At 45.4% G+C, this 13,319-nt stretch overlaps 2 non-coding genes across 2 annotated transcripts; both read left to right on the top strand.

Moving 5' to 3' along the window:
• The first annotated feature begins 3,278 nt into the window (after positions 1–3,278).
• Positions 3,279–3,403, top strand: LOC146799388 (small nucleolar RNA SNORD22). The gene has a single exon (XR_014969390.1). It is a non-coding gene; the product is annotated as a small nucleolar RNA SNORD22 (small nucleolar RNA).
• A 417-nt stretch (positions 3,404–3,820) lies between these two features.
• LOC146799387 (small nucleolar RNA SNORD31) lies at positions 3,821–3,888 on the top strand. Its single transcript, XR_014969373.1, has one exon. It is a non-coding gene; the product is annotated as a small nucleolar RNA SNORD31 (small nucleolar RNA).
• Positions 3,889–13,319: the final 9,431 nt, after the last annotated feature.

The raw sequence follows: 13,319 nt of genomic DNA, 5'->3' as shown, positions 1-13,319 counted from the left end.
ATCAACATCTGACAGAGACTGACAGGGGCCTGTCTTGTTTATTCACTCAAGACAGTCACACAAAGGAATTTGAGGTGTGCCCTGCATATTCTGATAAACGATCACCAGGCTGATGGGTCTTCCTGAGCTAGAGTGTTTGGAGGAGCTGTCAGCTAAACCTGAATAGGACTGTGCCTGGCCTCTTACAATGCAGTCTCCACCCCCCTGACGTTTTTCTGGATCAAAGACCAGGAAAAGTAAGAACTTGTCCTTTGAAGAATGAGTGCTTCAAAGACCAAAATGAGCATAAGTATTGGACCTAAAATCCAAGACTTTTGGAACACTTCAGGATTGAAGACTGTCCAGAAGAGCTGAAGAGATGTCAGGAGGAGTACTGCCCCTTTGCTGTATTGCTTTGCTGGGTTGACCTGCAGTTGCTGCTTTTGTCTGTGAGCAGTGAACGGAATAGACTTTTCTTTCTTGAATCTTGCTTTCTTAGTTTCTCCAAAGGCTTATGTGTGCTTGCCTCCTGTTAAGAAGTCTTAAGGCCACAGATATTTCATCAATATCTTGCTAACAACACCTGGGCTTCTCTGGTTGGAGCCTTGATTGCTGAGAGGTGCCAAATTCAGTTCCTGGGATCTTGGAATCATGTGATTGGTGTTGCCACTCAAGAAAAACAACATCAATACCATCAGAGATGCCGCTGCCTGCACCGGAGCTGAGGGCACCACTCATGACGAGCACACCGCACCGCCCTGACATACAACACAGCCATGACACCAGACGATGCCTGCAACTTGTCACCAACAACTTAGTCATTGAGGCTGCTGCCTGCACCGAAGCCGAGGGCACCACTCTTAAGGAGACAACGCAACACCCCGACTTGCACTGCAGTCCTGATGCCAGCGACTCACCTCTATGATTGTCGAGTCAATAAATGATGTGGGTGACCACCCGAACTCGTTGACACCGCACCATTGTAAGGAATCGATGCACTGCCGCCGCTGCTTCACCTCCCCTGCACCAGTGGGGAACCAACACTTCACCTCCCCTGCAACAGCAAGGAACAGACACCTCACCTCTCCTGTGGAAGTAAGATCTAATGCCTCACGTCCCCTGTGACAGTAAGGACATCCAACTTCCCTGATGCTGTGCAATGTTGTTGTTTTCACCACCATAAAAATACTGTTACTTGGAGCTTCAAAGTGAATCCATGGATGGCCCGCGCACTTTGCGGTTGGCACCGTACTGTGGATTCGTACCTGTCCCGGCATCGAGATAGCCCCAGTTGGACCTATTGCTTTCCAAGAGCTATATTTTTTTTTACAGTAGCCTTTCTAAAAGTCATATCTTTGCTTATGTATGTTGTATGTTAGACATTTTATTCTTGTTTTGATTTGATAAATATTCACTACTTTTGTAAACTGATGTGGTGCCCATTTTGTAGTTTTTTCACCGCATTACTGGGTGTTTGGGTACAACTGCTTTACACTTTATCTCTGAGATAGGCCTGACTACCAAGGGGGTGAGCAGGGGTTATTTTAACTGTGTAATCCTCTTACCCTGGTTAGAAAGAAGGGTCCTTACTTGGACAGGGTGTATATCCATAGCAACTAGAGACCACCATTTCTAATATATAGGATTCAGTACAATCTAATAATAACCCATCTGTCAGAACCAAGTTCAGAGAGCCACGGGGAAAGCCGGGGTTATCAGGTCCAAAAGTGGGCCTTAAGGCCTTTTGCTCCTGATGCCCCGGGGCCTGGCCTACTATGGATCCTTTGCACCTGGGCCAAGTACACCTTCAGCATTTGACTCTCAGTGATAGTGCAGGTCAGGCAGTCCAAGGCTTCTCGGGGTGGAGGTAGACCCAGGGTGGTGAACACAGGCTCACAACTCAAAATACGTGCATCAGCAGCAATACATGATCATCCAGTCAAATGTCTTCTTTTCTGATAAAGGAGCATTTATCTATGACTACAAAGTGAAATACAACATTCATAAACAATACACACAAACCTCTGAGGTCAGGGCTCCAGTGTTTCATAAGCAGATCCCTGAGTCCCACTCTTCTCAAGTTTGCGATAGTGGATATTCCCCAATCACTTTAAGAGACATTCAGTTTTAGTCCCACTAGTATGCAACTCTCAGGATTCCCACTCTAACTCTGTATTAAAGTCAAAAGTGTTCCAGTGCCGAAGCACTATGTGGCAAGCAAGTTCCCAAGGGCTGACTGGTCCTATATCAGTCTTACCAACACCAGCAGGATCGGAGAAACAGGAGCCTCTAAGCATGCCACCTCCATGCGTGCTGGAGCCGCAGTGGCTGTCTCCCCTAATTTGTTCATATGTGGCCCATGTGGACTGCGATCGGCAGACCAAGAGTTCCTCACATACGGTCCAGTAGCAGCAGGTGGTTTTCAATGATTCTAGAAGCTGGGTAAGTTCTTCAATTCTTCCCATGGGCAGTGGGGAAAAGTGAAGATCCTGGTGCTGGTTCTCAGGCCTACAAGGTTCACAATGGCTTCCTCTCTCCTCCAATGATGATCTCACTTCTTGCTTGATCCCGGTGGCCCCCTCTCGCATACAGGATCATCGTTCCTCCACTGCACATGGGTTTCAACCCAATTGATACAGCAGCTCTCTTCACAATAGCCCCACCTGGCATATGTGGTCATCAGCTTATCACCTCACACCTTGCGCATTGTGGGTGTGTCTTATATGTGCCATTGTGAGATGATAATTTACTCATGGAATCTCGTTCGGCAGAGAAGTTTTGATAAGACCTAGTTGTTCTGACAACTAGGGTGTGGAGTTCTGGGAGAGTATTGTGTGCCACTTTTTATGATGAACGGGACTAGTTGAAGGGGCAGCGTTTAAGATTTCCCTGTGTTTTTTTCCTTCTAGATTAAAGAGATATCCGGATCCCAGTCTGGGATGAACTGCTTTGCAGGTAATGCATTTGATGCTTTAGCTCGCTTTTACACCCCTGCTGCACCCTTCCTTACACCCGATTTTTTAAAACTGCTCCAGGGCTTAAATCTGAATACTGCCCTTTCCCAGTTGCCTGCATTCCCTTCTGGAATGATGACTTTTTAACCACTATACCGTGGCTGTGATAACTATTGTTGCATCTTTATTACATGGGACCCTTCCTACCTGCCTTGTCTGTTCCATTTGACTTTGCTTTACAAGCGAAGCCTCTACCATAAGTTTCTTAGGTGGGAACTCTTTCATCTTAATATACTATAGAAGGGGGTGTGTGATGCATACTCTTGAATTTAAGGCGGTAACCAGTCAAGACGATTAAATCCTCACACGTCTTACTGTCTGTCTGGTGTCACATCCTTCAAAGGTGAATTCACTGGTACGACCAGTGTGATAAAAGGACAACCTGTTCCAAATTGAACAGTCTCACAGACTTGGTTCAGCTGTCAAATTCTTCTTTAGCCGCCATTTAGCGCTGGGAGTCCCAGTGTTATTTTAGTGCTTGGTGTGCATGATGTAGCCAAACTACACAGGTTATTCGTGAGGAACTTTTGCCACCACGTTTGAGATTTTGGTGTGGTCCATGGTACATGGAAAATAGCCACTAAAAAGGGGAAGAGATGGCAAATTCGTGTTTAGGGCGTTGTTGTCTGAGTGAAGTGGGGTATATTGTTTGCTAAATTTATTTACTGAGGCTTTCTGCTGCAGGATTCAATCCAGGAATGCATTATATTGACTCCTAAGGAGCAAAGGTAAGGCACATGCTATGATTAGGGATACTTGTGGGATCAAAGTGTTGGGTGGCTTTAATTTCTGGACACTTAGCAGCTTTTTATTGTCCTCTTGTCCGTAAGCTTTGTGATGAACCCATTATCGCCCCAGTCTGATTTATGTGACTGATAGGTATTTTCTGAAGCTAAATTAGTGTACTTTTATCCGCTGTAACCGAGAGATGTGAGTTGTAGCTCATTCTCATCTTTATTGCAGTTTTTAGTGTTGACATTTTTTATTATGTTTTACAATAAAATACATGATGAAACAAAATAGGTAAGAGCAATTCATTGTTAATAAATACTTAAGAAATATTATAAGAATAAAAAGTAACAATGAACACATAGCATTTATGGTAAATGTGGATGGATAAATCTGGAATATATAAGAAGTAGGCATATTATATATAAATAATTAAATACATAAATACATAAATAGTGAATAGTGAAAATGACATAAATAGGAAATTGATATAGCATATGATATTAATAAATAAAATATAAATGAATCAGATATAAATATGAAACAGTGACTCTATAAAATCATCGAAATAAGAGTAGGGAAAAGGTGCTATCATAGAAAATACTCACTGTGCGAGGTTTAAAACACAATAGTTTGGAAGAGGATAATGGAATAATGTAAGGAAGGAAGAGGAGAAGAAGAAGATAAAAGGAAGATAGTAAATCTGAAGAATGATGTGAAGAAGTGGGGCCAGAGTAAGGAAAGGGAGGGAAGAGGAAGAAGGAAAGGGAAAAGAATGGTAAAGGAATATGGTAAAATAGAAGAGATAAAGCAATTGGAGATGGAAAACTGCCGCTAAAGTGTCAATAATGGGCTTGATAATATGCCCTTGAGAATTCCCATAGAAGCCCATGTTCTGGTGTCAACATGGGCTTCTATTGGAATTCTCTGCGGCATATTATCAAGCCCATTATCGCCGCTTTAGCTGCAGTTTTCTGCCGCTAAAGCGGTGCGAATTTTAACGCCGTGCTTGATAATATGCCCCTTAATGTATAAAGGTGTAAAACAGTGAATTAGTCTGCTTGACTGTGTGTATTAGGTGAAGCAGAGGAGTTAGCGGCATCATCAACTTCAGCTTTTAGAAAAGGAGACCATGTCTGGAGAAACATATCAGCTTGATCCTGGAGGTTATATATCGTACCTTCATGTAAAGCCGTCTGCATCATTGCCACTAACCATTCCTCCTGTGAGGGTGGGGATGATGACTTCCAATGGTGCAGAACACACATGTTCGCTGTAGCCAACGCAGTATGGAAGAGACGGGTTTGTGGTTTAGAGAGCTTTGGAGAATGACGTAAATCATGTAAGATATTGTTGGCAGGTGTAAATGGTAGAAGTAAGGGTATTGTGGAATGTAAGGTCTTACCAACAAAGGTCCAAAAAGGCTGTATTTTTGGGCATTCACAAATAATATGAGTTGTATCACAACCAGAGATAGAACACCTCGAACAATCGGAATGCGAAAGAAAAGCAGCTTTATGCAGTTTAAACGGTGACCAATGCTAGACATTGAGCCTTGCTTCACAAACTCCTTTATGTAAACCCTCTAATATCTGTTCCCATTCAGTAGCTGTATAAGAATTAGATAAACTGGATTGCCATTTAATTTGAAGATTGTGAGATAGGGTTCGTGAAAATAGGTGAGGCGTAAGGGTTTTATAAAGGCCAGAGGTCACACCTTTATCTTCCCCCATATGTTTAAGTAGGATAGTGTTGGAGAAACTTGAAGCAACCAAGGGGGAGACCCCAAATGTTTCTTCAAACATTGTTGAAGTTGAAGGTATTTAGAAGAATGTTGTATAGGAAGATTAAATTCCTCCCTTAGTTGTGAGAAGGATTTGAAGTCGCCATTATGAAGAAGTTGATCTCGGGAGCGGATGCCAACTGCCTGCCACAAAGGCCAAGATAAAGTAATATAAGATAAAGACCATTACTATGTATACCTGAATTATTCCATAAGGGAGCCTTGACATGGATACGTGGATTTAAAATCAATAAAGGATGTCCTCTTTGCCATGATTTATGCATAACTGATAAAATCGGATTTTTGGGATCAGAACGACTAGTACCGTTGCCATTCAAAAGAGAGAGACCTGAGTCCATGGATAAAAGATGGCCCTCAATATAAACCCATTGTGGAATATCTTTGACTTCTGGCAAAAAGTAAGAGAATTGAGGGAAGTGCAATGCGAGGGAATAGTGTTCAATAGATGGGAGACCCATTCCTCTATATGATTGGTGGGCTTTTAATTTTGTCTTTGCAAGGCATGGCCTAGTTGAACCCCATATGAAGATATTAATCTTGGAATCTACTGATCGAAGCGTAGCTAAAGGGTTCTGAAGGGGGAGCATGCCTAAAATATAAATGAAACGCGGAAGATTGACCATTTTGATAGCTTGAACTCTGCCCCAAGGAGATAACACTAAAGTTTTCCATTTGTCAAAATCACGCTGCATCTGAGAAAGCAGAGGAGCTAAATTGTCTGCAACCATGTTTTCCAAAGCCTTATTAACTAAAATTCCTAAGTACTTAAGGCGTGAAGACTGCCAGTGAAAAGGAAAGCCGTGTACAGCTGCCTTTGTAGTGCCAGCAGAAATGGGTAGAGCCTCACTCTTGTCCCAATTAATTTTGTAGCCTGAGAAAGAAGAGAAATCATTAATGATTTGAAGGAGGGACTTAGGAGATGGAGGAAGATTTGTAAGAGTAAGTAAAATATCTTCTGCATATAAGTAGATTTTAGAATGTCCAATTGGGAGGACAACGCCTATGATTTGAGCAGATTGACGGATTGTAGCAGCCAATGGCTCCATTGCTAAAAGAAAAGGAAGGGGGGATAGAGGGTAAGCAACCCTGCTGCGTTCCTCTCGGAAGCGGAAATGCATCAGATAAAAAAACACCGCAATTCACCTGAGCAGAAGGATTATTGTATAATAAGCGTACTTTAGTTATGAATTGATCACCTAATCCAAATCATTGCATTATTGTAAAAAGATAGTTCCATTCAATGCGACCAAAGCTTTTTCTGCATCAAGTGAAAGGGCTAATGCATCCTCTGAAAGATGTTTAACAGACCACAATGTATGGGCTAGCGTACGGTGATGATTCTGAGAGGAAGGCCCCGGGACAAAGCCGACTTGAGTGTGGTGTAGTAGAGAAGGCAAGACCTTGCGAAGGCAAGACGCTAGGATGCTGGCTAATATTTTGATATTGCAATTTAATAACGAGATGGGACGGTAGCTACTGCATAGCGGAGGATCTTTACCAGGTTTAGGTAGCACTGCGATATCTGCTTTGTTAGAAAGAGGTCCCAATGAAGATTTATTATCTGCTTCCTGAAATGCAACATGCAGTGTATCAGCAATATTGTGTCCTGCCCATCCATATAAATCAGTAGGAAATCCATCCTCCCCAGGGGCTTTATAGTAAGGTAAGGCAGCAATGGCTTTAGAGATCTCATCCTTGGTAATTCCACCTTCAAGTAGGGCTCTACCATCATCAGAGAGACGGGCAAGATCAACTTTTGCAAGGAAGGAAGACATCTTATCTAGATCTATTTGGTTGCCTGGGGTGTAAAGGGAGTGATAATAATAGGTGAATTACTTAACAATCTCTTGAGGTCTCGTGAGTATATCACCTTGTGTTGATCGGATAGCTGGGATGGCAATTGCTGCCTCCCTTTAATGCAATTGAGCAGCTAACAACCTCCCTTCCTTCTCCCCCTGTTCGTAGTGTTTTGCCTTCATTCTCTGCAAAGCATATTCAGCTTTAGAGGTAAAAAGGATGTTTAAGGACATACGCGCCTGCTCTAGTAGTTTACGAAAATGCAAGGTTGGAGTTGATGCGTACAGACGAGAGTAAGATTGAATGTCTCGCTCTAATTCTGTTTGTCGTGCAGCATTCTGCTTATTAGCAAGTGCTGCGTGACGCATTAGCTGGCCCCAAATAGTGACTTTAGCTGCAGCCCAAATAGTCCTGCTGAAAGTGACAGAATCCTGGTTAATGGAAAGATAGTCTTGGAGATGGGATTGCAATTGGAGTTTACCCTTGGGTGTCCTATGGTGCTGTATGTTCATACGCCATGGTTTGTGCCCTGGCCAAGAAATCCTAAATCTATGGACAGAAGGACAGGCGAATTATAAGGCAAGGCTGCTTCTAAGATACGGGACTCCGTGACCAATTGAGCGACTTTATGTGATGTCAAAAAGTAGTCTAAGCGAGAAAATGTGCCGTGGGTGGGAGAGAAGAATGTGTATTCTGTGCCTGTTGGATGACTAAGACGCCAATGATCAACCAATCCTTTATCTGAAAGTATATCATTTAATATATCACTATCTGCTGCATTTCCTTTGTCTAGCGGACCTGTTTAGTCTAGGATAGGGTCTTGTACCAGATTCCAATCTCCACCAATGAGATATTGTGAGGCGTCAATCTCTGTAATTAGGCGGTTCAACTGGAGGAAGAATGATTTCTTAGTGCCTGTCGGAGCATAGTAGCAGATGTATGAATTCCCAATACGCAATTTAGCAAACACATAGGGGCCGATTCCAATTCCGGGCGTAAAATGTACCGACCGACACGAACCGGGAACGGAGACCGACCGACACGGACCGGCGCCGTACGACCCACGCGGTGCGATGCAACGCGTGTGAATTACAACCCACTCATACGGAACACAAGCTGCACGACCGAACCGTAAGCAAATCAGTGATTCGCCTGTAAATTGACTGGGACTCGTACCCACTGACACACATCAGGAATTGACGTGACCGAAACATACCCGCGATGCACAAGCCGCATAGTACAATGCAATACGTGTGAAGCAAGACCGACTCGCACGGAGCACAATCATGAAAACCAAGACGCACAACAAATTGTGACTAGCAAACAACAGACCCCTTTGCGTCTGACGCGTACGCCAATGCCAGAATGTCAGTGTGACAGACTCGGGTTACCCAGCATGAGCCACTGGCAGCGTCTGACACAGTCAAACGAACGTCTCCATCATGCACAACAAAAGCAAAGGAAATGACAGAAAAAAGCACCAAAAAAGCTATGACAAAGCCAAATATAAAAAAAAAGGAACAAAGACACACCCACAACTCCACCTATTAAAGGCAAGAAATCCCTACCATGATCCCTTGCAAACTACAGGCATAGGACAGCAGACACCACCACCACACTGCAGCGACACACCACAACTCACACAACGCACAGCAACTACACCATTTGCACCACTCAAAAACTAAATCACATATTCACTGACAAACTCACACCCACCACACTCACTTACATCCTCACACACATCAATCCCCACAACCACTCAGCACCATGGCCCCCAAGAAGAATCCAAAGTTCACAGATAGTGAGTTGGAAGTCATGATTGACGAAATACTCAGGGTAGAGCCACAGTTGTTTGGCACATTGGTCAACAGACCCCTATGTCACAGAAAAACAATATGTGGAGAGGATTGTCCACAAGGTCAACGCACAAGCACCTTGTCTGCGCACAAAGGACGATATACAGAACAGGTACTATGATGTGCGCAGGAGGGTCAAGAAGCTCATCGACAGGGAACACACCTTGAGCAGACAGACTGGCGGTGGCCCTCCTGACAAACCAACACACTTCAGGTCCTGGGAGGAGAAGGTGCGGGCCATCCTACCACCGGAGAGCATCCATGGATTAACAGGAAAGCCAGAGCCTGGTGAGTACACATCCAAAATACTCATATTTGTGTGGCAATACACATACAGCACTGTCAATGGGACTGTGAAACCAATTACTGCCAGCAAAGCCATAGCAACGGAAAGGCAAGTATCCTGTGACTTGTATGCCAGTTACACAAACACAATACCTGCCATCCCACAGTAATAGGGAACTACGTCCTAACATGTACAAATCTAATGACAAATACTCCAAGGCATTACCATACCAACAAACACTGTCATCCATTTTGCCACCACTGTCACACGACCTCACAGGAAATCTGAGTCAAAATGAAGGAAGGTTTGGCTGCTGGGAATATGCATGTAGCAGAAAGCATGATGGGAGTTGCAGTCACAGTAAACAGTCCCCCACCCACATGTCCCAGCAAGCTCACACTGAACCATGCTCACCTCACAGGGAGTGCAAAAGTACTGCCAAGATGGCTGACACTAGGCCCTGCTGTGGGGAGCGCAAGGCCCTGCTAGGACTTGAGCTCAATCTAACAACAGGACACCAATGCCTGACAGCCTGAAAGGTAACTTCTGCTCCCTGCAATGTAAGCATACTGCATGGTGGTATATCTGGACTGGGGGGAGGAGGACCGCCAGCTCTGACTACATCTACCAGCAGCCCCTGTCACATAGACCCCTCCCACCAACACCAAAATACACCCCTGGGATTATGCTCCCCAAGACAGTGAGTTAAAAGTCTTTACCAAGAACATTGACAATGGGCTTCGCTGGGGGCAGCACAAAGCCCTGCTGGGAAATTGTGCACAAACAAAAAACAGGATACCACTGTCAGTCATCTTGCCATTGCTGTCTCAATCACTCACATGGAAGCAGAGTCACAGGAAGAAAGGTCAGGTATTGTGGGAAGGTGGGTGGAGACAAAAGCATGATGGGAGTCGCAGTCACAGCCAACAGTCCCCCACCCACATGTCCCAGCAAGCTCACACTGAACCATGCTCACCTCACAGGGAGTGCAAAAGTACTGCCAAGAGGGCTGATACTAGGCCCTACTGTGGGGAGCACAAGGCCCTTCTAGGACTTGGCCTCAAACTAACAACAGGACACTACTGCCTGACAGCCTGAACTAAAATTGTGACTCCCTGCAATGGAAGAATACCACATGGGGGATTACTTGGCCTCTGTGGGCAAAGGAGGTCCTGCAATGACTCCAAATGCCATCAAGGCCACCTCAAAACACAGCCAGAACAAAGTGCACCCTTGGGACCAGTCACTCCAAAAGTAAATGCCTTGGCAAGATGGCTGACACATGGTCCTGATGTATGAATAGGCTGCAAGTCACACCTATGCAATGGCCAACTCAAACACATTTGCACTCACAGCCATTGGAACTGTAGGTATCCTCCCACTCTCTAGAGATGCAGAATCCCTGGGGTGTCCCCTGACCTGGCTGTGAAGGTGTGTCTCATAGAGGACAATTGGTGAGATGTAGACATAGTACATAGCACAAAGCACACACAATATCACCTATACATCATTGACAGTGGACACCTGACAGGGACTAGAATGGACAAACACATATAGCTGACATTGTTGCATGGTGTCATTCACAAAATGTGCAATTGTGAGCTGCATCTCAATCCCACATCGGTCTGCGTTGTACGCATCATTCACACAACACATCACTCACTGTTATGGACACTCCAAACACAATGACTAACCTGGACTGCATCTGAGGAGGCATGCAACTCACAGCAGCTGAACTGTAACATACACACCTCTGCCCATCACTGTCATTAGCACGGAAAAGCAAGAGAGCTGCTGTGCCCAATCCCACTCACTGTGGAGGAAATTGTCAAGATAGATGACGTTAGCACTTATAAAAAATCAGCACCAACATCATTACCTAAGCTAACACCATGACTTGTATGAAATGAGATGTGAACTAGGAACACGGACAACAAATTAGTATCTCACATAGGATCTCAGGCATAACGGACTGTGACCATGTTGCAAAGACACACCAATGTGACGCATGTGAGAAGGTGGCCTGATATATGCTGTCCACTAGTTCTAGTGGGCACCTTGTATCAGTCCAAACAACCCCTTATGGTGATAGGTTAAAGACAACCTTTATTGAAAGCTATCCTAGTGGTAGCTATGGAGAGCAGCCGTCAGGCTAAGTCTTGAAGTAATGTAAAGCAGCTTGTTTTACCAGTCTATAATCTCTTGAATGACCAAATGAAAAGACAACCACACCAGGTACATATTTAAAATATTGTATTTAAGATCAAACACACCCCTCTAGTCTCTTTATGAGACTGGAGTTCGAAGTACTTTGTTTACAAGTCAGCAATTATCCGTAATAGCACAAATACACGTTTGGGCCCTAGGGGCATACCAAACCATATACCAAAAAAGTGGTATAAGAACCATGACTGGAATAGACACTAGGCCTATAGCCTGTAGAATCGCTGAGACTTCAAGGAACCACCCAAGGTATTGACACAGGGGACCCACGGGGACTGTATGCAGTGTGTAAACACAACCACGGGTTCCTGTTATCTTCTATGGGCAATGTCGCGGTTGGAAATTTAAAGATTAGGGATACTTCTAATCGAGACAGGACCAAACCCTTTTGGATTTAAGAAGTTCTAGGGCTAGCACCCACGAGAGCACCGGAGTACTCGAGTTACCCCAACCAGGGAAGCCGGGTGCATAGGTGTCTTTTGGTGTCGGGTTGCGTCGTCGATTTAAATGGGAGCCTGCAAAGAACTGCTGCTGCCGTGAAGAGGAGAAGTGTCCGGAGAGATCCACGCCTGGATCTAGGATGTAAGGAACCTGAAAGCAGAGGGGACAGAGTCTGGGTCACTTGCCAGTGACCGAGGGCAGGATGGACCAATGCCCACAGATGTCGGGTGCTTCAGGTGAGTTGATGGGTGTCTTGACTTTTTTGCCATGAGGTCCAGGAGGTGTTGACAAAGTCCATGAGCTGGATTCGAGCTGTCCCACAAAGTCTGTTGAGTGCTGCGGTGTTGGCAACCAGGATGGACCCAACAAGCCTTGGCAACGGCAAGTCACTGGAATTCAGAGAAAGGACTGCAGTGCAGACCAGCAAGGTCTGAGGGACTCACCCAGCGAGGGTAAGTCAGGGCACATCTGGAGCAAGCAGGAAAGCCCAAGCAGAAAAGGAGTTTCCTTCGTGGGGACCTGCTAGCCAATGGGCTAGTGATGGCGAAGGAGCCTCAAGCGGTCGCACATGAAGCTGGGGTCACGGTTCCACGTCACCCACGATAGCCATGGGCCTCAGCTTTGCTGAAGACTCAGGGTAGCCTCGGGGAAGTCTGGAAATCTACCCCTGGTGATGCAAAGACTTCGGCGTCCGGTGGGAGCTTCAGCGATGCAGACCGGTCAGTTGCTTCTTTGGTGCCTGCCAAGCAGGGGAGTCCCTCCTTGACCCCAAGGGCAATTTCTTCAGTCTTCTAGTCAAAGTAGAACGTCGAAGGTCCAGGATATATGTTGCAGTGTTTCGTCCAGGGTAATCTAAAGTCCCAGGGACTGGATTCCTATACTGATAGTAAGTTTAGGGGATGGACTAACTCTAAGGCCCCACCTATGGGTGGGCCTGGAAAGAGGGGCGGTTACACTCATTTCCTTTGTCCGGTTTCACGCCAGAGCAGGGGCAGGTAGCCCCTGCAACCGGTTTGAACTGGGCTATGCACAGGGACAGCAAACGTGCCCCCAGTGAAGGACTTCAAAGTACCAGAGAGTGCTCCGGCCCAGTCCCAATACACATCTGCCTGTCTGGGGAGGTGGTCACACCTCCCTTCAACAGGAAACCTATTGTCCAGGCCTCCCCTGCCGGTGTTTCGGTCAGCAGC

The sequence above is a fragment of the Triturus cristatus genome, chromosome 9, assembly GCF_964204655.1.
Source record: "Triturus cristatus chromosome 9, aTriCri1.1, whole genome shotgun sequence".
Classification (NCBI taxonomy): Eukaryota; Metazoa; Chordata; class Amphibia; order Caudata; family Salamandridae; genus Triturus; species Triturus cristatus.
Note: the sequence above shows the minus strand (reverse complement) of the source record. Positions and strands in the feature narration are given on the sequence as shown.